Below are 23,168 nucleotides of genomic sequence, written 5' to 3'. Positions count from 1 at the left end.
TCTCTGTTTGGCAGAGAGCCTGCTTCCCGCTCTCTCTCTGCCTGCCTCTCCATCTACTTGTGATCTCTGTCAAATAAATGAATAAAATCTTTAAAAAAAAATAATATTAACAACCAGTTGATATACAGAAGGAAAACCTAGGTCATGGACAATCTCCTGATTAACAACCCTAATATATAGCAAAACACATTTACTAATGGAATCTAAAAAGAAAACAGAATTATTCAGCAAAAAAGAAAGTAATGACACATGCTACAATACAGATGACCTTAAAAACATTATGCTAAGTCAAAGAAGCCAATCACAAAAGACTTCATATTATATGGTTCCATTTATGTAAAACGTCCAAAATAGGAAAATCTATAGAGACATAAAATAGATGAGTCATTGCTTAGGGCTGGGGACATGGATGGACTTGAACAGTGATAGCTAAATGGTTAATTTTTTGTAGGGATAAAAAATTTTCTAAAATCAGTTTTTTTTAAAAACTGGTATAGGAGGGGCACCTGGGTGGCTCAATGGGTTAAAGCCTCTGCCATCAGCTCAGGTCATGATCCCAGAGTCCTGGGATCGAGCCCCGCATCGGGCTCTCTGCCCGGCAGGGAGCTTGCTTCCTCCTCTCTGCCTGCCTCTCTGCCTACTTGTGATCTCTCTCTCTGTCAAATAAATAAATAAAATCTTTAAAAAAATAAAAATAAAAATAAAAACTGGTATAGGAATATACAAAAAACTACTGAATTACACATTTTCAATGGATAAATTGTACAGTATGTTATGTGTGTATATGCATATACATGTATCTATGTATATGTATACATATACATATATGTACATATACGCATATGTGCACATACATATATGTGTACATATATGTGTATGTACGTATATGCTTATGTACATATATGTGCATGTATATACATATACGTGCACATATGTAAATAAAATCAACAAAGCTGTTCCCCCCAAAATTGAGAAAAAACTCTCACCACTTTTATTCATCTTAGTACTAGAAGTTCTAGCCACAGCAATCAGACAACAAAAAGGAAATAGAAGGCATCCAAATTGGTAAGGAAGAAGTAAACTGTCACTATTTGCAGATGACATGACAGGACATACAGAAAACCCTAAAGACTCCACCAAAAAAAACTAATGGAACTGAAAAATTCAGTGAAGTTGCAAGATACAAAATCAAGATATGCAAATGTGCTGCATTTCTAGATACTAGCAACAAAACAGCAGAAAAGAGAGATGCCTGGGTGACTCAGTCGGTTAAGCATCTGCCTTTGGCTCAGAGTCATAATCCCACATCACATTGGGCTCCTTTCTCAGTGGAAAGCCTGCTTTTCCCTCTGCCCGCCGCAAACCCTGCTTGTGCGTTCTCTGACAAATAAATAAAATCTTTTAAAAAATACAGAAGAGGGGCGCCTGGGTGGCTCAGTGGGTTAAGCCTCTGCCTTCAGCTCAGGTCATGATCTCAGGGTCCTGGGATTGAGCCCCGCATCGGGCTCTCTGCTCAGCAGGGAGCCTGCTTTCCCCATTCTCTCTGCCTGCCTCTCTGTCTACTTGTGATTTCTCTGTCAAGCAAATAAGATCTTTAAAAAAATTTTTAAATAAAAATAAATAAATAAATAAAAAATACAGAAGAAAGGAAAATTTACAATCCCATGTACAAGTACACCAAAAAGAACAAAATAACTAGGAATAAATTTAACCAAAGAGATGAAAGACCAGGCCTATACTCTCAAAACTATAAGACACTGAAAAAGAAATCAGATGATACAAATAAATGGAAAGATATACCTGCTCACAGACTGGAATAATACTGTTAAAATGTCCATACTACCCATACTACTCACAGCAATCTACAGATTCAATATGTTCCCTATCAAAATACCAACAGTATTTTTTGCAGAACATGAACAAATAATCCTAACATTTGTATAGAATCACAAAAGAACCCAAATAGCCAAGGCAATCTTGAGAAAGAATAAAGCTGGAAATATCAAAATCCCAGACATCAAACTATACTACAAAGCTATAGTAATCAAAACAACACGGTACAGGCACAAAAACAGACCACAGATCAATGGAATAGACCAGCAAGCCCACAAATAAACCTACACTTACACGGTCATTTAATGTACAACAACACACAAAGAATATAATAGGAGAAAGACAGTCTCTTCAAAAACTGGACAGCTACATACAAAAAATGAAACCAGCCACTTTCTTACACCATATACAAAAACAAACTCAAAATGGATTAAAGATGTAAATGTGAGACCTGAAACCATAAAACTAAACATAAGCAATAATCTCTTGAATATCACCCTTGGAAGTATTTTTCTGGATCTGTCTCCCCAGGCAAGGGAGACAAAACCAGTATGAACAACTGGGACTACCTCAAACTAAAAAGCTTTAGCACAGCAAAGGAACCCATCAACTAAACAAAAAGGCAACAATGAGTGGGAAAGATACCTGCAAATGATGTATTTGACAAGGGGTTAATTTCCAAAATCTATAAAGAACATCGGGCACCAGGCTGGCTCAGTCAGTGGAGCGACTCCTGATCTTGGGTCATGAGCTCAAGTCCCACATTGGGCACAGACCTTATGTAAAAAAATGAATAAATACAAATTTTAAAAAACAAAATATATCAAGACCTTCTAGGGCGCCTGGGTGGCTCAGTGGTTAAGCCGCTGCCTTCGGCTCAGGTCATGATCTCAGGGTCCTGGGATCGAGTCCCGCATCGGGCTCTCTGCTCAGCAGGGAGCCTGCTTCCCTTCCTCTCTCTCTGCCTGCCTCTCTGCGTACTTGTGATCTCTTTCTGTCAAATAAATAAATAAATAAAAATCTTTAAAAAAAAAAAGACCTTCTAAACTTGACACCTAAAAACAAACAATCCAATCAGAAAATGGGCAGAGAGGGTGCCTGGGTGGCTCAGTTGGTTAAGCATCTGCCTTCAGCTCAGGTCATGATCCCAGGGGTCCTGGGATCTAATCACTTGAGCTGGATACCTGCTCAGCAGGGATTCCGCTTCTCCCTCTGCCCTCCTGGTCTCCGCCACCCCTACCCGGACCCCCAACCCCCGACTCGTGCTCACATGTACACGCACTCTCTCCCTGTCAAATAAAATACATATATATTTTTTTAATATAAATTTAAAAAAACTAGTATAGTAGTATTCTACACATACTGTGACCACATCTTTTTTGTTTTTTTTAACTTTGCCCATTTATATGGAAAAATCATTCCACATCAGTACATACAAACTTTCCTTGTGAGTGCCTTGCTGGCTCAGCCAGTAGAATGTGCGATTCTTGATCTTAGGGTCCTGAGGGGGAGCTCCATGTTGAGGGTAGAGAAAAAACTTTCCTCATCTGTTTCATGGCTACAGAGCATTCAATCACATGAGTGTATTACTTTTTTAAGCCAATGCCCTCCTGAGGAACATTTAAATTACTTTAAAATTTTTGCCATTATAGGGGGCACCTGGGTGGCTCAGCGGGTTACACCTCTGCCTTCAGCTCAGGTCATGATCTCAGGGTCCTGGGATCAAGCCCCACATCAGGCTCTCTGCTTAGCAGGGAGCCTGCTTCCTCCTCTCTCTCTCTCTCTCTCTCCCTCTGCCTACTCGTGATCTCTGTCAAATAAAAAAAATCTTTAAAAAAAAAAAAATTTTTGCCATTATAGGAGCACCTGGGTGGCTCAGTCAGTTAAGAATCTGACTCAAGATTTTGGGCGCCTGGGTGGCTCAGTGGGTTAAGCCGCTGCCTTCAGCTCAGGTCATGATCCTGGGATAGAGTCCTGCATCGGGCTCTCTGCTTAGCAGGGAGCCTGCTTCCTCCTCTCTCTCTCTGCCTGCCTCTCTGCCTACTTGTGATCCCTCTCTCTGTCAAATAAATAAAATAAATAAAATCTTTAAAAAAAAAAAAAAAGAATCTGATTCAAGATTTTAATTCAGGTCATGATCCCATGGATCCTGGGATGGAGCCCAACATCAGGCTCCCCACTCAGCGGGAAGCCCGCTTCTTCCTCTCCCACTTCCCTACTTGTGTTCCCTTTCTTGCTGTGTCTCTGTCAAGTAAATAAATAAAATCTTAAAAAAAAAATTAAAGAAGAATAATTTTTAAAAAAAGATTTAAAGAGTTATTTTTTTATTTGAGAGACAGAAAAAGAGCGCACACACAGGAACCCATGGGAAGGGAATCAGAGGGAGAAGGAGAGAGAGTTTCAAGCCGACTCCACTGTGGGTGCAGAGTCCAATGAGAGGCTTGATCTCAGGATCCTGAGATCACCACTCCAGCCAAAACCACAAGTCGGACACTTAACTGAGCTGCCCAGGCACCCCTGCAGAGTTAAGTTTTAGCTAACAAATTTTAATTTTTGTTCTGATAACCTAAGAACAGCAATTTTGAATGATTTCTAAAGCCTAGCGAATGATTTTGATAGTACCTAAACAAGAGTACAAGACCTACAATAAATCAGTAGTTCAAGAATACACAATGTCAGGCAGCTCTTTCTGCCCACAGTTCCTGTCCCCATACTTTAACACAAACATTTCTGGAACGCCTGGGGGGCTCAGTCAGTTAAGTGTCTGCCTTCACCTCAAGTCATAATCCTAGGGTTGAGTCCCACATCAGATTCCCTGCTCAGTGGAAGCCTGCTTTTCCCTCTCCCTCTGCTGCTCCCCCTGATTGTGTTCCCTCTCTCTGTCAAATAAATAAAATCTTCTAACAAAAGCACATTTGGGGGCGCCTGGTGGCTCAGTGGATTAAAGCCTCTGTCTTCAGTTCAGGTCATGATCTCAGGGTCCTCGGATAGAGCCGTGCCATCAGGCTCTCTGCTCAGCGGGGAGCCTGCTTCCCCCTCTCTCTCTGCCTGCCTCTCTACCTATTTGTGATCTCTGTCAAGTAAGTAAATAAAATCTTAAAAAAAAAAAAAGCACATTTTGTACCCAAACCCCCCCCACCAATGTTAAAGGACCATATTTCAACTAATCAATAGAAATTACTGTGTAACTACATGTATGTAACTTGTCAGAGGTAGTAGTGGGTGTCCTGGCTACAAAAACTGAGCATCTCTTATTTGGAATTGCAGTTTTTTGGTTTAATTCCTACAAAAATTGTCAATAAGCTAAATTAGTAAATAAACATTAAGGAAAACTTCAAATTGCATTAAACTTATAATTCTGAAATACTTATAATCTGAAATACTCACTATTAAATCATGAAAGCTCAAGAATCATTTGAAATAGTAGAGCACAAATATCTCAAAAGGGAATTTGACCTCTTGCTGACAGTCACCTCCAATTTCTTCCAGTGGCTCAGCAGGTAAGGAATTCATGGAATTCAGGTCTTCAGGGTCTAGTAAGCACTGTGGTTAAACCACCCAGTCAACACCAAATTATGTAGGGCAATGCCTGTTCATTATCTAGCTCGTTTGACCCCTCCTATCCTTTCCTTACTTCACAACGGCCAATACTTCTAAATGGTAGAAGGAGATAGATATGAAATCAGCATATATTATAAATTAGTTATTAGAAATGCAAGAAAAAACTATGCTCAGGAATGTGGTTAAACTGCAGTTTAAATAAAGCTTCTGGATTACGGATGGATTTCTTTTAATCCACATAATCCTCCTCCTGAAGGCACGGATAATCAGGATTTCCCTTGAAGTTTGCCTGGTGGTCTCCCAAGTGACTAAAGCACCCAGGAAGGACAACCTACAAAGTCAGAGACGAGCCCACCAGTTCTTCCTGAGCTTACACTAGAGGACTATGAGCTGCAACATCTGGCTCTAGCAATACCACAATACAGGGGACCATCCAGAATAACACTCTTTATTTCACCAGTAAATACACTCAGTTAAAGGGTCAACCAGTAATAATCTTAAGCGAGCCACTTTAAATACACAGGAAATAAGGAGGTTGTTGGTAGAGAGGTGGGGGAGAAATATATCCTGGAGCCAGGACTCAGAATAAGGATTTATGAATTTTGTATGCAAATAATGGAGTTTTTAGATTATTAACTGCTTTAGGCTGGAACTAATATAATAGGATGACTGAAAGCTATATTAGCAATATACTTCGGGTATACAGATAGCATATCCTCCTCTCAATCCCTAAGGAAATTGAATAGCTGAAACAATTTTAAGTGCTGGGAAAAAATAGATAGGTTAGCAGAAAGTGACAATGCTAGAGAGAAACGAGGGAGAAAAACTGAGACTTCATAACATAAGCCTTGACAAAATTAATCTCTAGCTAACCCTGCAACAGCAGTAAACAGGAAGTCTAGATTTACCAAAGAGAGATAAGTGGATATGTGATGCCACCCATTATGATTTTATCAGACTTAGTCCCCAAATTCTTTGTTAGATGGTCCCTATTGTAACTTGACATTATAGGATTAGTCTCCCTTCATAGGTTCCAGAAGTTACACAATAATTTTTTTAAATTCAAAGCCTTTATAAACATCCTGTATCTACAAAGATAATTACTTTATTGCATATTGAAGACTGCAGTTATCTCACTTATATTTCCAGAAGAACACCAACAATTAGGGTGATCATGGGGCTGCCTGGGTGGCTCAGTGGGTTAAAGCCTCTGTCTTCAGCTCAGGTCATGATCTCAGGGTACTCGGATCAAGCCCCGATTCGGGCGCTCTGCTCAGCGGGGAATCTGCTTTCCCCTCTCTCTCTGCCTGCCTCTCTGCCTACTTGTGATCCCTGTCTGTCAAATAAATAAATAAAATCTTTTCTAAAAAAAAGAAAAAAAAATTAGGGTGATCAATCATCCACTGATTCCAGTGCTAACATATTCTAGCCATGAAAATTTTTTTCCTTAAAAAACAAATAACCGGGGTGCCTCCGTGGCTCAGATGGTTAAGTGTCTGCCTTCGGCTCAGATCATGATCCTGAGGTCCTGGGACTGAGCCCGGCATCGGGCTCCCTGCTCAGCGGGAAGCCTGCTTCTCCCTCTCCCTCTCCTGATGCTTGTGTTCCCTCTCTCACTGTGTCTCTCTCTCTCTCGTCATATAAATAAATAAAATCTTTTTAAATAAATAAATAAATAACAAATAACCCCCGGGACGCCTGAGCAGCTCTGTCAGCTGAGCCTTTGGCTCAGGTCATGATTCCAGCGTCCTGGGATCCTCTGACAGCTGGGCCTGCTTTTCCCTCCGCCTGCAGCTCTACCTGCTTGTGTTCTCTCTGACAAATGAATACATAAAATCTTTTTAAAAAATAAATAAATAAATAAATAGCAAATAACCCCAAGTGTTAAGAATAGGGAAGAAGGGGACTACAAAGGGGTAACACAAGGCAATTATCTGGGGTGTCAGAATTGTTTTATATACTGTTAGTGGTGGCTGCAATTACAAAAATCTATGTGTGTGTTAACTCAGGACTATACATGAAAGAAACTGAGTTCTGACAAACCAAGAAACAACCTTTTTTTTTTTTTTCATATTTTATTTATTTGATAGAGGGAGAGAGCGAGCGAGCACACAAGCAGGACTTCTCGCCAAGCAGGGAGACCAATGTGGGGCCTGATCCCAAGACCCTGGGATCATGACCTGAGCCAAAGGCAGATGCTTAACTGGCTGAGCCACCCAGATGCCCCCAAGAAACCAACTTTTAACTATACAGACCAAACTTATGGTTACCAGAGAGGAGGGGGTGGGGGATGGGTGAAATAGGTAAAGGCGATTAAAGAGTAAACTAATTAATTAAAAAACCAATTAAAAAAAGTAAACTTACCATGATGAGCACTGAGTAATGTGTAAAACTGTTGAATACTTTATACTGTATACCCAAAACTAATATAACACTGTACATTAACTGTACTGGACCTTTTCAAAAACTAGTTAAAAAAATTTTTTTTAAAGATTTTTATTTATTTATTTGACAGACAGAGATCACAAGTAGGCAGAGAGGCAGGCAGAGAGAGAGAGAGAGGAGGAAGCAGGCTCCCTGATGAGCAGAGAGCCTGATGTGGGACTCAATCCCGGGACCCCGAGATCATGACCTGAGCCGAAGGCAGCGGCTTAACCCACTGAGCCACCCAGGCGCCCCTAATTTAAAATTTTTGAGTTTTACTGTGCATAAAAGTTTTTAAATTCAACATCACCCCTTTTAGAAATGTCTTTTTAGGGGCACCTGGGTGGCTCAGTGGGTTAAAACCTCTTCCTTCGGCTCAGGTCATGATCTTGGAGTCCTGGTATTGAGCCCCGAATCGGGCACTCTGCTCAACAGCAAGCCTGCTTCCCCCTCTCTCTCTCTGCCTGCCTCTCTGCCTACTTGTGATCTCTGTGTCAAATAAATAAATAAAATCTTTAAAAAAAAAAGAAGAAGAAGAAGAAAGAAAAATGTCTTTTTATCAAAATCTCTTTAGTCATCTAAAAAAAAAAGTCTGTTGAAAAAGAAAGGTCTAAATTAGATACAAAATCTGCATTATCAGAGCAACTGAAGCAAACACACTATACACACCCAACTACACATCTAATCCCTTTCATTTTCCCTCTCTCAAACAGAAGCTTGTGACTCAGAACTATTTAACCTGGAGATAATAACATAAAAGCTACCATGGAATACACAGGGGAACAACAACTTTAAAAGGAAATAAACCAGTGTGGAGCCAGTCTAAAGGGAAAGCTAGACCCAATGGCTAGAAAATCCAGGAAGACAAACCTTGACTAGGAGTAAGGAGAAAAGCCTCTCACAAAGCATTCCAGCAGACATTAAGACTACTGAAGGCTCATAGGCACTCCTTAGAAAAACAACCCATACCAATCATGGAACAGAGAAAGAGCAGAGGGAAAAATATCCAAGTGACAAAGTTTGGGAAGGGAAGTGAGAAGAGGAGCAGTAAGGGATGTTGTCCCATACAAGCCTAAAAATCAATGACATTCTCTATCTTCCTTTTCTTCTGCTCTTCTACTAAATGTCCAGTCAGTATCATTATTCCAGTCTAGGATTTTCTCCTCCAATATATTTCTCCTAGTATTTCTACTTTGACAACGGAATTACACACTTTTAATTTTTCCATACCCTTCTTTTCATACTTCCAAGTTTTTAGGGCTACAAAACAGGTCTAAAGTGGGGGTAAAAGTCCTAAGTTTATCTCCCTCCTTCTACAACATGATGAAGTTCTCAAATGAGCAGTTAAAACAAATCAAATGAGGGGCACCTGGCTGGCTCAGTTGGTGGAGCATGCAACTCTTGATCTCAATATTAATGACTTGAACTCAGTATTGTTGACAAATAAATAAGAAAATAAGCAAGATAATTAGCAGATAATGCAGGTATAAAGAGTATGGATTTACTTCTTAGTGTAGATCCCCCACATAAGTGTAGAAATTACTTAAAATTAAAATCTTTAACCAAAAAAAAAAAAAAGAGGGGTGTCTGGATGGCTCAGTCAGTTAAGCATCCAACTCTTTTTTTTTTTTTTAATTTTATTTATTTATTTGACAGAGAGAGATCACAAGTAGGCAGAGAGAGAGAGAAAGAGGAAAGCAGGTACCCTGCTGAGCAGAGAGCCTGATGCTGGACTCGATCCCAGGACCCTGGGATCACGACCCGAGCCGAAGGCAGAGGCTTTAACCCACTGAGCCACCCAGGCGCCCAAGCATCCAACTCTTGATTTTAGCTTAGGTCTCAGGGTCATGGGATCGAGCCCTGTGTGGGGCTCCACACAGAGCAGGGAGTCTGCTTGAGATTCTCCCTCTCTCTCTCCTTTTGTCCCTCTCCCAGCTCATGCTCTCTCCCTCTCAAATAAATAAATCTTAAAAAAAAAAAAAAAAAAAGTAAGAAAAGAAAAGAAACCAAATGATAGGGACTTATCCCCCAGATGCGGTAATTCCAAATCAAATGGTTCAGAGGCTGGATACACAGGAGCAGGGTGTCAGATTTTTTAAAAATAGTGTAATTGAAATAAAAATACCTATTCTCTAAAAAATTCCAATTGCTACCCAAAAGGATTTGGTATGTAATACTGGATGAAACTACCACACTCTAGAGCCAATCCCCATCCCCCACCCCCGAAAGAACAAAATTTAATGTCTCAAAAGAACCAAAAAAGCCTGTTAAGCCTATTAGGTTCTTTATTTACAAAAACACTAATGAACAAGGACACAGTGAGTAAAATTCACATTTGCGGGGCGCCTGGGTGGCTCAGGGGGTTAAGCCGCTGCCTTCGGCTCAGGTCATGATCTCAGCGCCCTGGGATCGAGTCCCGCATCGGGCTCTCTGCTCAGCAGGGAGCCTGCTTCCCTCTCTCTCTCTCTGCCTGCCTCTCTGTCTATTTGTGATTTCTCTCTGTCAAATAAATAAATAAAATCTTTAAAAAAAAAAAATAAAATAAAATAAAATTCACATTTGCTATCAATGGCTTAATGTCTAAATGCTTAGCCTTTTCAGGAGGTACAACACCTTAACCAAGACTGAGGGAATAATACCTAAACAATAACTCTATGCCCTCTGATTACTCCTTCATTTGCACAAATCTGGGACCAATAATGGTAGTTTGTTCAGTACATACTGCACCTGCAATCAGAAGATTGTGACTTATTTCATTCACACATTCGTTCATTCAACATAAGTTAAATGTTTCAGACATTGTTCTGATAACGAAGTATACCACGGTGGGGGACGGACACTTGGGTGACTCAGTCAACCCGTTAAGGGACTGAACTTTTGATCTCAGCTCAGGTCTTGATATCAGGCTCCTGTGTTCTAGCACTGCTGGGCATGGAGCCTATATTAAAAAATAAATAAATAAATAATTTTTAAAAAATAACCATAGGGAACACAAACAAGAATCTCCCCCTCAGGGTTTAGAGTATGCTGGAGGAAAAAAGACCATAAGCAAATAAATAAGAAAATAAACAAAATAATTAGCAGATAATGCAGGTATAAAGAGTGTGGATTTACTTCTTAGTGTAATGAAAAGCCACTGAGGCAGGAAAATGAGTAAAGATCACTCTGGCAGCTGTTTGAAATAGTAAAGCAAGACCAGAGGCAAGGAGACCAGTTAGGAAGCCACTGCCCAAGAACAACGGGGGTGGTAGCAATACAAACAAAGTGAAGTAAATACACTTGACATGTATTTTGGGGGCTCCTGGGTAGTTCAGTCAGTTCAGGGTCTTACACTTGATTTCAACTCAGGTCAGGATCCCCACCTTGGGCTCCTACTGAGCCTGGAGCCTGTTTAGGATTCTCTCTCTCCCTCTCTCTCTGCCCTCCCCAGTCTGCACACTTCAGTGCTCTCTAGCAATCTCTCAAAAAAAAAAGAAAGAAAGAAAAAAGGTATTTGGAGCTAAAATTGACAGGGTTTGCTGAAGGACTGATTGTGTGGGGAATGGGGGAACAGTGAAGTAAGGGGACAAATTAAGGATGACCACCATATTTTTCACGTAAGGATGGTGAAGTTTGGGGGCAGAAGGGTGCTCTTATGAAATGCAGACTTCTGAGGAAGGAATGGGTTGAGGAACAGAAATCAAGAGCTCCACTCTGAACATGTTCAGTTTAAGATGCCTATAGACAAATGGAGTGAAGATACCACATAGGCAGTAAAGGAAATCTGAAGTTCAAGACTGAAGATGAAAATATGAGAGTCAACAGCACATTGACAGTGGACATAAGAGCACCCAGAAAGAGTGCAAGTAGAAAAAAGTAGAAGAGAGACGTCTGGGTGGCTCAGTGGGTTAAGCCTCTGCCTTCGGCTCAGGTCACGATCTCAGGGTCCTGGGATTGAGCCCCACATCGGGCGCTCTGCTCAGCAGAGAGCCTGCTTCCCCACCCGCCCCACTCTCTGCCTACTTGTGATCTCTCTGTCAAATGAATAAATAAAATTGTAAAAATATATATATTTTAAAAAATGTTTTTAAAAAGTAGAGGTAATGGGGGGGGCGACTGGGTGGCTCGGTGGGTTAAAGCCTCTGCCTTCAGCTCAGATCATGATCTCAGGGTCCTGGGATCGAGCCCCACAACTGGCTCTCCGCTCAGCGGCAAGTCTGCTTCCTCCTCTCTCCCCCTTTGCCTGCCTCTCTGCCTACTTGTGATCTCTATCTGTCAAATAAATAAATAAAATCTTCTAAAAAAAAAAAAAGTAGAGGTAATGGCTTGGAAGCACTAAGGCATTAGGAGGTTTTTCAGTCAAATACTCTACCCCTGAGCTATATACCCCCAGGCATTAGGATGTTTTGAATTCAGCAAGAAAAAGAAAAAAATCAACAAAAGAAAGAGTGAGGGAAGGAAAACCATAATAGTATAGTAATCTGAAAGGTTCTTCTATATAACGTGATTCTCTAGTCCACCACCACCCCCAAACCTTGTGACACACACCCACTCACACTCTATAAATAAAGACTGAGGCCCAAAAAGACTGAGTGACATCCTCAAAGCCCCAGCTAATAGGAACCCAAGTCCAGGCCTAGAATGAAGCAAGACGTGACTTCTGATGCCTGGCCTTTTCACAGCGGCTAGCAATGCTTCTCCTGTCAGGTCACCAGTTTGAATGAAGTTAGACAACAGGAAAGACCCAAATTGGGGAAGAACATAACTTACAAGGCTTAATTTTATTTTTTCTACATATTTTGTTCACATTCAAAAACAAGCTGAATCAAAGCCTTTATGGATGGGTCTCTAAAGAAAACTAGGAAACATGAGAGAGAGGTACAAAATGGCTATAAATTAATGGATGCCTGGGTGGCTCAGTGGGTTAAAACCTCTGCCTTCAGCTCGGCTCATGATCTCAGGGTCCTATGATCCAGCCCCACAACAGGCTCTCTGCTCAGCAGGGAGCTTGCTTCCCCCTCTCTCTATGCCTGCTGCTTTGCCTACTTGTGATCTCTCTCCGTCAAATAAATAAATAAATATTTTAAAAGCCAATTCAATTTTCTATAGTTCTAAAACACACCCTGAAGGTGGAAGACTCTCATCAGAGAATGAATCAGGGTGTGTAAAACAAGAGGCTTTTTTCAGTCATTTTTGCTTTAGTAAATACAATTTCAGTTTGTTTTTTGTTTTTTTTAAGTTGTTATTTATTTGAGAGAGAGATGAGGAAGAACAGAGGGAAAGGGATCAGCAAACTGTGTGTGAGCACAAAGGGGGGCTTGATACCAGGACCCTGAAATCATGACCTGAGAGGAACTCAAGAGTGGGATGCTCAATCAACTGAGCCACTCAAGCACCTCTGCAATTTTGGTTATTAAAGTTTAAGATTTTTACTTGTTTTCACACTTACCTTCTGAAACTAAGATCTTTATCCTGACCACTCTCTCTTAAGCTACATTATCATGACTTAAACAGTTCTGCTTTTACCATAAAAATCTTACAGCATTGCATAAAAATCCCCAAATGATTAATGAACTGCTGAGAATTCTGACTCCTTAAAGATGATTTTATTAGGAATCATATTTCCAAACATTTATTCAGGGCTTCAAAATAAGTACTCATCTAACTTAATTATGATGACTTCACCAGACACTAACACTGCCCACAATGATGTTTACAAAAGCACTTGTCACTCCCTTTGGATGTAGCAAGGCAGAAAAAGGAGTCTGTTTCCAGACTCCTCGTGTGTTTATACTATGTAACAAGCCACAGTTAAGTGTCACTTAAGATTATTTAAACAGCAAAGCACTTCCAGTTTGTGTGTCCCACCATCTTCCATCCTAAGCGAATCTAAAATCCATTCGGTCTTATTTACTACAATTTCCACGCAGCGCCTGAGACAGGTATCCCAAGCCAACTCAGCGAGAGAGACTGCATGATTCTAGGGTGGGCAATATTTTGGCCCCTGTGAGAGAACAGGATCCAATACGAAGAAACTCCAGTGGAGGTTACTGCAACAACAGAACAGTTCGGAAATAAATGTGCCCCAAACGTACACCCGCAGCCAGGAATCAGCAACAGCTAACCAGAAAAGATGCTGCACCAGGGCTGCTCCTAAGAGCCTACCACGTACCGAGCGCGGGCTGATCCGTCCTGCGCATCATTCCTGTCCTAGCCTCAAAACAACCCTGTGAAGTACGTATTCCTATTCCCATTAACGAATCAGGACACTTGGGCCCAAGGCCCCAAGGCTGGTCGGTGGAAGCGCTGGGATTTGAAAACACGCCCGTACCCCAACAGCCCAGGATCTCCGCCCCTAAAATGCGCTTCAACGTAAAAAGGCAACTGAGGGTCTGAGAGCCCCGGGGGCGTCCGCATAGGCTGAGGAGAGCCGAGAGCGAGGGCGCCGCCTCTCCACAGAGGGCCCCTCAGGAACGCCACCAGAAGCACCAGCGGCCCGGGGCGCTCGGTCGGGTCTCGGCCGCCCAGAGGCCGGGAAGCGCCTCTCACCTCAGAGAGCCCCGGGAGGGCCGCAGTCGAGCGAGGCGCCCCCGCAGGCCGGCGGACGGGTGTCCTCCGCGCCGGCAGGAAGCGCGCAGCGGGGACACAATTCGGTGGCGCCAGAGGCTGAGGCAGGCAAGAGCGCGCCGCCCGCCCGCGCGGGGGCACCTCACCCGCCGCCGCGGCCGCGTCGCCACTCAGTTGCGCCGCATCCGGGTCCCGCGCCGCCGCTCTCACCTGCCCGGTGCTCCGCCGCCGCCTACTCCTGGCTCCGGGGACGCGGTCAGCAGCCCAAGCCACCGCGACCATGCAGCTGAGGTGCCCTCATCCCCGCCTCTCTCGGTCGCCTCCCGCCTGCCCCGCGCGGCGCTACACCGGCCAACCACCTACAGCCATGGCCCGCTCCACCACAGCCACCGCCGCCGCACCGACCGACGGAGCACGCGCGCGCCGCCGCCGTGTCCGGGCGCGCGCGCACCTCCCAGGCCGGCCTCCCAGCAGCCCTCGCCCCGCCCCCTGCGCCACTCGGACCAATCCCCGGCCCTTCAGCGGCCGCCGCCAGACCCGCGGGACTGGCCCCGCAGGGGAGGACGCCGCATCGTCTCCTGGTCGTCTCCAACTGCATTTAGGGCCCGGCAGGTCCGGCTCTTCTTGGGTTCAGCGAGTACCGTGGGATCGGGAATCTCCAACAGGCAGCCTTCAGCGGACAACCGCCATCTGCCCCGGCTTTCGTAGCCCCCTCCCGAGACACCCCTCTGTTCCTAGGTTTTCTTGTTGGCCTTCTGTTCTGGAACTATAGACAGACTCATTGGGCACAGCCTTTCGCTTTTCCACTTCTCTGTCTGAGTTCTGGAGATGGAGTGCTGCCTCATAGCTGGTCCTTCGATTCCAAAAATGTTAATGGTAATAAAAGCAAAAGTCCAGCCTTCCAAGCCCAAGATTAGTTTTCTGTGTGTTCACTTTTGCGGTAGTAATAACTAACATTTGTATGCGGTGCCTTAACAGTTCATTCAACCCTTTTTGCATAACTTCTCTCCAGTTATCTTTTGACCTCTACCGGGAAATTTTATGGCCCTCTTCCTTAGTGGCACGCTTGAATTGCACTTGCTGAAATCTTAACGTACTGTAAAGCTGTTATATTGTAGAGTTATTGTAACTTACTGCTACTATAATAGCTCAGGCAAATAGCCAAGTAATCGAAAAAAAACCTGGAGGAAATTTTTTAAAAGAACAGTAATATAACTTTTCCCTGAGGGGGAAATTTAAAGCAAGAATCATTAAGCCCAGAATCATTAATGAAAAAATAAGGGCGCCTGGGTGGCTCAGTGGGTTAAGCCACTGCCTTCGGCTTGGGTCATGATCTCAGTTTCCTAGGATCAAGTCCTGCTCAGCAGGGAGCCTGCTTCCTCTCTCTCTCTCTCTCTCTCTCTGCCTGCATCTCTGCCTACTTGTGATCTCTCTCTGTCACATAAATAAATAAATAATCTTTAAGAAAAAGAAAAACATTTGTCTACGTAAATATTTTTAAAGTTTTGCGTGACATCATAATGACAATTTTTTAAAAAAATAGAAGGGCGCCTGCGTAGCTCAGTCACTAAGCATCGCCTTCAGTTTAGGTCATGGGATGTAGCCCTACACTGGGCCCTCTACTCAGCGCACTGGGCCCTCTGCTCAGCGGGAAGCCTTTTCTCCCTTCCCCTATCCCCCTGTGTATGTTTCCTCCTTCGCTGTCTCTCTCTGTCAAATGAATAAATAAAATTTTATTTTAATTAAAAAAAAGGTGGGGCGCTTGGGTGGCTCAGTGGGTTAAGGCCTCTGCCTTCTGCTCAGGTCATGAACCAGGGTCCTGGGATCCAGCCCAACGACAGGGAGCCTGCTTCCTCCCCTCTCTCTGCCTGTCTCTCTGCCTACTTGTGATCTTTGTCTGTCAAATAAATAAAATCTTAAAAAATAAATAAAGAATAATAATTTTAAAAATTAAAAAAAAAATAGAACATTTGGCAAGCACATTGTATCTCTACCCTAAAAGAGTTTCTGTAAATGGCTTTTTTTTTTTTTTTTTTTTTTTAGTAAGCTCTACTGCCCAAGGTGAGACTTGAATTCACAACCAGGAGATTGAGTAACATGCTTTACCAACTGAGCCAGCCAGGTGACCCTGTAAATGGATTTTTTTTTAATGGGGTTTTTTTTAAAAAGCCTGATGGATCAGTGTTATAAAAATATGGGCAAGGTATGCAAGCAGGCAACTAATGGAAGAGAAAATCCAAGTGATCCATTAAAAAGATGCTTATTTCACTAATAGTTATGGAAAAATAAAACAATAATCCATTTTTTCACTCATTCAATTGGCAAACATTAAAAAGAGCAATGCATGGGAAAAGGAGTCCTGGTACTTCTCTGGTAGGAGTATAAATAGCCACAAACTTTCCAGGAGTAATCTGGGAATGTCTATTAACATTTAAAATACATATACTTTCCCAGTGACCAAAAATTATATTAACTCTGCCCTATGGAGAAGCTAAAGAAAACATCAGTTGTAAGGATATACACAAGGATGTTGTAGTGGGTTGAATGTTGGCCCTCCTACAGATATGTCCACCCAAAACCTGTGAATATAGCCTTATTTGGAAAACAGATCTTTACACATATAATTAAGTTATGGATCTTGAAATGAGAGTATCTTAGACTTAGGATGAGCCCTAAATTCAGAGACAGGTGTCCTTGTAAGAGAAAGGCAGAGGGAGATTTGAGATACAGGGACACGGAGACAGAGGTGATGTGAAGAATGAGGCAGAGAAGGGAGTGATGCATCTAAAACTAAAGAATGCCAAGGATTGGGTGCCTGGGTGGCTCAGTGGGTTAAAGCCTCTGCCTTCAGCTCTGGTCATGATCTCAGGGTCCTGGGATCGAGCCCCACATCGGGCTCTCTGCTCGGTGGGGAGCCTGCTTCCTCCTCTCTCTGCCTGCTTGTGATCTCTGTCAAATAAATAAATAAAATCTTAAAAAAAAAAAAAGAATGCCAAGGATTGCTGGCAGCTACTAGAAACTAGAAGAGAAGCATAGAACAGAGCGACCTTCAGAACATCTAGAAGCTAACAACCCTGACAACCCCTTGATTTCAGCTTTCTAGACTTAGCAACTCTGAGAGAATAGATTCCTATTGTTTTAAGCCACCCAGTTTGTGGTAATGTGTTAAAGTAGCTACAGGAAACTAAGACAGATATTTATATTGTTTGTGGTACATAACAAACACAAAGAAACTGGAAACCACCTGATTGTCCATAGGTAATGGAATCCATGAATCTGTTGTACTACCTCTGTACTATGGAATATTATGCAATGATAAAGATGAGTTAGATGTATTTATATTAACCCAGAGGTATGTTCAGATATATTGCTACAGTAGAAAATGCAAATTGCAGAGTGATAAAAAGTACTATGACCCTTGTAGTATATAGCTAACCATTTATATATATGTTTACATGAGCATAAAGAAAGTGGTGGAATGATTTATAGTAGGCTGATTATTTTGGATACCTGAGAGGGCTGAAAGAGGAAGATTTGGATGGGAAGGAATTATCCTCTTTTTTTTTTTTAAAGATATAATTTATTCCTTTGTCAGAGAGAAAGATTGTGCAAGCAAGGGGAACAGCAGGCGGAGGAAGAACCAGGCTTCCTGCTGAGCAGGAGCCCACTGGGGTCTCCAGCCCAGGACCTGGGGATTATCACCTGAGCTGAAGGCAAACAACTCAACAACCGAGCCACCCAGATGCCCCCCTCCCAATCTTTTTTAAACATACATAGATCTTTGAATTAACTTATTTCTTATAACCAGTATATGTATTAACTTACTCTTTTAATCAAATAAATACAATTTTGTCTTATTTTTTTAAAGATTTATTTAGTGGGGCACCTGGGTTGCTCAGTTGGTTAAGCATCTGACTTCAGCTCAGGTCATGATCTCAGAGTCCTGGGATTGAGTGCCAGCTGGGCTACCTGCTCAGCAGGGAGTCTGCTTGTCCCTCTCCCTCAGCCTCTTGCCCCTCCCCTCGCTCAAGCTCTCTTTGTCTATCAAATAAATAAATAAAATCTTTTAAAAAAGATTTATCTATTACATACATAGAGATAGAAAGAGAGAGAATGCAATTGTGGGGAGCAGAGAGAGAGAGAGAATCTCTAGCAAATTCCCCACTGAGCACAAAGCCTGATGCGGGGTTCGATCTCACAACATAGATACTGTGACCTAAACCGAAATCAATAGTTGGATGCTTAACTGACTGAACCACATAAACACCTCACTTTTTTTTTTTTTTTTTTTTTACTTTTTTTAATTCATTTGACAGAGAGAGAGAGAGACAGTGAAGGCAGGAACACAGCTAGGAGAATGGGAGAAGGAGAAGAAGGCTTCCCCCTAAGCAGGAAGCCAGATTCGGGGCTTGATCCCAGGACGCTGAGATCATGACCTGAGCCAAAGGCAGGCGCTTAACTGAGTGAGCCACCCAGGCACCCCATGCCCCACTTCTATTTTATTTTTTAAGATAAGCTCTACACCTAGCATAGAGCATGAACTCACAACCCCAAGATCAAGAGTCTCATGCTCCACCAACTGAGCCAGCCAGGCACCTCTCATAAATATAGCTTTAAGGGTGAAAACAATTTGTGACTAGTGCTGGAATCATAGTTAAAGTTATGAACTTTAGGGGCGCCTGGCTGTTTCAGTCAGAAGAACATAAGACTCTTGATCTTGGAGTCATGAATTCAAGCTCCATATTGGGCGTAAAGATTACTAAAAAAGATAAAGATAAATAGACTTAAAAAAAGTTGTGAACATAAAGAGAAGGTTTTATCTGTCCAATTTTGGAAGACTCTAATGTTCTCCATGTCCCCCACTTTTCCATCACTGATTTCTATATTGTATTTCAATATATAACCTTATGGTGTTTTTTTTTTTTCTCTATTTTCTTTCTAAGTACTTCTGAGTATTTCCTAAAATCACAGAATTTCTTTTATTTTTCTTTTTAGAATTTGAGTGCTTTCTTTTCATTGTGTAAGTAATATATTCGCATGATTTGAGATCCAAAATGTACAACTAAATGGGCAACAAGTCTCTCAGCTATGACTCTCCCTTCAGAAAACCGATGTTGGGTGCCTGGGTGGCTCAGTGGGTTAAGCCGCTGCCTTTGGCTCAGGTCATGATCTCAGGGTCCTGGGATCGAGTCCCGCATCGGGCTCTCTGCTCAGCAGGGAGCCTGCTTCCTCCTCTCTCTCTCTCTCTCTGCCTGCCTCTCTGCCTACTTGTGATCTCTCTCTGTCAAATAAATAAAATAAAAATCTTAAAAAAAAAAAAAAAGAAAACTGATGCTGTCAGTTTCTTGAGCATCCTTCCAGAGGTATTGTATGCATATATTTAAAAATACAGATATATTTTCCTACTTTTTTTTACACAAATGGAAGTGTTTGACTCATGCTTGTTTTTTTGATGTAATGTGTGTCAGGTTGTCTTATATCAGTGTCTTATATCCATAACTTATATGGAGTTTCTGTGTCTTTTAAACTTTTGTTGGTGTATAGAATACTCACAAAAAAAAACTGCACAATCCTAAATTTTCACAAACTAAACACACCTGTGTAACTAGTTCCCAAATCAGTAAAAAGAATATGAGGGACATTTTTTTTTTTAAATTTTTAAAAGCCTTTATTTGTTTATTAGAGAGAGAGAACACAAGCAGGGGGAGGGGCAGAGAGACAAGCAGATTCCCTATTGCTAGGCTCAATCCCGGGACCCCAAGAGCATGACCTGAGCTGAAGTCAGATGCTTAACCGACTGAGTCATCCAGTTGCCCCTTTATTCTGTTTTTTTTTTTTAAGGAATCTCTACACCCCATGTGGGGCTCAAACTTACAACCCCAAGATCAAAAGTCACATGTTCTGCCAGCCAGATGCCCCATGAAGAACATCTTAGAATCTACTTCTCTGAACTCCCTCCAGTCATGGCCCTATCCCCAAGGACAACCATTATCCCAACTTCTAGCACTGGAGATTCTTTTTTCTGTTTTGAACTTTTGTTCTTATTGCTGTTTTTGAACTTTTAATTAAACAGATTCATTTGGGGGCACCTGGGTGGTTCAGTCAGGTAAGTATCTGCCTTCAGCTCAGGTCATGATCCCAGAGTCCTGGGATAGGGTCCCACGTCGGGCTCTCTACTGAGCAGGGAGCCTGCTTCTTCCTCTGCACCTCCCTTTGCTCATGCTCTCCTTCTCTCAAATAAATAGTTTTTTTTTAAAAGATTCATTTGATATGCTTTTTTAAAAGATTTAATTAAATTAGTTTATTTATTTGAGAGAGAGAGCGAGAGAGAGCATGAGCATGCATGGGGGAGAAGTAGAGAAGGGACAGGGAGAGAAAGAATCTCTCAAACATACTCCACTAACACAGAGCTCAATGCAGGGCCAGATTCCATGACTCCAAAATCACAATCCCAGCCAAAACCAAGAGGCAGGTGCCCAACCGAGCCCCCCAGGTGCCCTTGGTGTGCTCCTTGAGTTGTATGTTCCACCAACTGAGCCAGCCAGGTGCCAGAGAGGTGTACTCTTTTTTTTTTTTTTTTTTGAAGATTTTATTTATTTTTTTAAAAATTATTTATTTATTTATTTATTTGACAGAGAGAGAAAGAGATCCCAAGTAGGCAGAGAGGCAGGCAGAGAGAGGGGGAGAAGCGGGCTCCCTGCTGGGCAGAGAGCCTGATGTGGGGCTCAATCCCAGGACCCTAGGATCATGACCTCAGCCAAAGGCGGAGGCTCAACCCATTGAGCCACCTAGGCACCCCAGAGGTGTGCTCTTTTTGTGTTTAGCTTCTTTTGCTCTACATTTCCCCTACCTTGTTTTGATATTTATGCACAATTGCATGTCACAATACTTTGTTCATTCTCGTTGCTAAACACTATTTCATTGTAGCTACACTCTTTTTTATGGCTACATAATGTTCCATTATAAGAATATACTATAATTTATTTCTCTGGTCACTTATTAATAGATATTTAGGCTGTTTCCAGTATTTTGCTCTACAAACAATGCTACAATGAACAATCTAGAATTTATATCATTTTGTGCACATCCAAGTGTAACTACAAAAGAAATTCCTAGGGCGCCTGGGTGGCTCAGTGGGTTAGGCCGCTGCCTTCAGCTCGGGTCATGATCTCAGGATCCTGGGATCAAGTTCCTCATCGGGCTCTCTGCTCAGCAGGGAGCCTGCTTCCTCCTCTCTCTCTCTGCCTCCCTCTCTGCCTACTTGTGATCTCTCTCTGTCAAATAAATAAATTTTAAAAATCTTTAAAAAAAAAAAAAAAGAGGGGGGTGGGAGGTTGGGGTACCAGGTGGTGGGTATTATAGAGGGCACAGCTTGCATGGAGCACTGGGTGTGGTGAAAAAATAATGAATACTGTTTTTCTGAAAATAAATAAATTGGAAAAAAAAATTCCTAGAAGTAGAATTACTGGATCAATAGGTATAGATATTTGTAATTTTGAAGGATATTGACCAATTGCCATCTAAGGGATATACCCTTTTTTTAGATTTTTTAAAAAGATTTTTTTTAAAGATTTTAAAGATTTATTCATCTGAGCGAGAATGAGAGAGAGAGCACATGCAGGGTGAAGGGCAGAGGGAGAAGCAGACTCCCTGCTGATCAGGGGCCCTGATGTGGTACTTGATCCCAGGACTTGGATCATGACCTGAGCCAAAGGCAAATGTCTAACCGACTGAGCAACCCAGGCGCCCCTTAAGGGATATACTCTTTTAACACTCCCACTGGCCGAGTATTTGAAAGCTTATTTTTTAGAATTTTAAAGCTTGGAAACTGGAGACTTAGAAATCACATTATAAAGTCCATTCATCTTACCCAGAGAGAAATCAAATGCTCAAGGGTAAAAAGAATTGCACAAAACCATAAAGCAAGTTAGTTATCATTCCTAAATTCTGAAGGAGGTCTGGATACTGAGCTCACATAGCAGAAAACCAACAAAGCCTCAAACATCCTGTTCTGCTCACAGCTATGGGCATGCTGCCTCTCTCTCCCTTCCTCAACCGCCTTTAAAGACCAGCATAAGGGGTCCTGGGTGGCTCAGTCTGTTAAGCGTCCAAGATTGGTTTCAGCTTAGGACATGGGACTGAGCCCCTGGCTTGGGCTCTGCACTCAGTGGAGGGGGTGGGGGAGGAGGTGGCAGGGGATGGTGGTGCTTGAGAGTCCCTGCTTCTCTCCCTCTCTCTCTCCCGGCCACCAGTCTCTCTCCCTCTAAAATAAATTTCTAAAAACTTAAAAAAAAAAAAAAAAACCAGCACATAGGGGTCCAACCACATACACACCAGGAGCACCCAACATGGGAGGAAGGGGGAATAGAAAGGGAGAGGCAGATGGGGTGCAGAGATTACTCAAGAGGGACCAGACACTACATTTTCCTGGAAAGCAAAGCAATAGATACATAAGGCTTTGACGGAAAATGTAATAAAACATTTAGACATGTACACACACAGATACACATGCACAGAGATTATAGCTAAATTTTGTGATATACAACTTTGAAAAGAATGAGGTAGATCCCTGGGTGACTCAGTTGGTTAACCATCCAACTCTTGATTTTTGCTCAGGTCATGATCTCAGGGTCGTGGAATAGAACCTGAGTTAGGTTCTGCGTTTAGCACTGAGTTTTCTTGTCCCTCCCCCTCTGCTCCTCCCCTGCCATGCTCTCTTTCTCTCTCTTTCAAATAAATAAATAAAATCTTAAAAAAAAAAAAAAAAAAAAGAATGAGGCATTTCTATATGAACTGATCAGGGA

At 42.2% G+C, this 23,168-nt stretch overlaps 1 protein-coding gene across 1 annotated transcript in view; it reads right to left on the bottom strand.

Annotated features, from left to right (window-relative positions):
• Nucleotides 1–14,743, bottom strand: part of PIK3CB (phosphatidylinositol-4,5-bisphosphate 3-kinase catalytic subunit beta) — a 201,611-nt gene extending 186,868 nt beyond the window's left edge. The window contains exon 1 of the mRNA XM_044252261.1: nt 14,575–14,743. The gene's annotated coding sequence lies outside the window, so the exon portion shown is untranslated. The remainder of the gene's footprint in view (nt 1–14,574) is intronic.
• Between the last annotated feature and the right edge of the window lie 8,425 nt (nt 14,744–23,168).

The sequence above is a fragment of the Neovison vison genome, chromosome 6 (genome assembly GCF_020171115.1).
Source record: "Neovison vison isolate M4711 chromosome 6, ASM_NN_V1, whole genome shotgun sequence".
In the NCBI taxonomy this organism is placed as follows: domain Eukaryota; kingdom Metazoa; phylum Chordata; class Mammalia; order Carnivora; family Mustelidae; genus Neogale; species Neogale vison.
The sequence above is the reverse complement of the archived record's forward strand: the minus strand, read 5'-3'. Positions and strand labels throughout refer to the sequence as shown.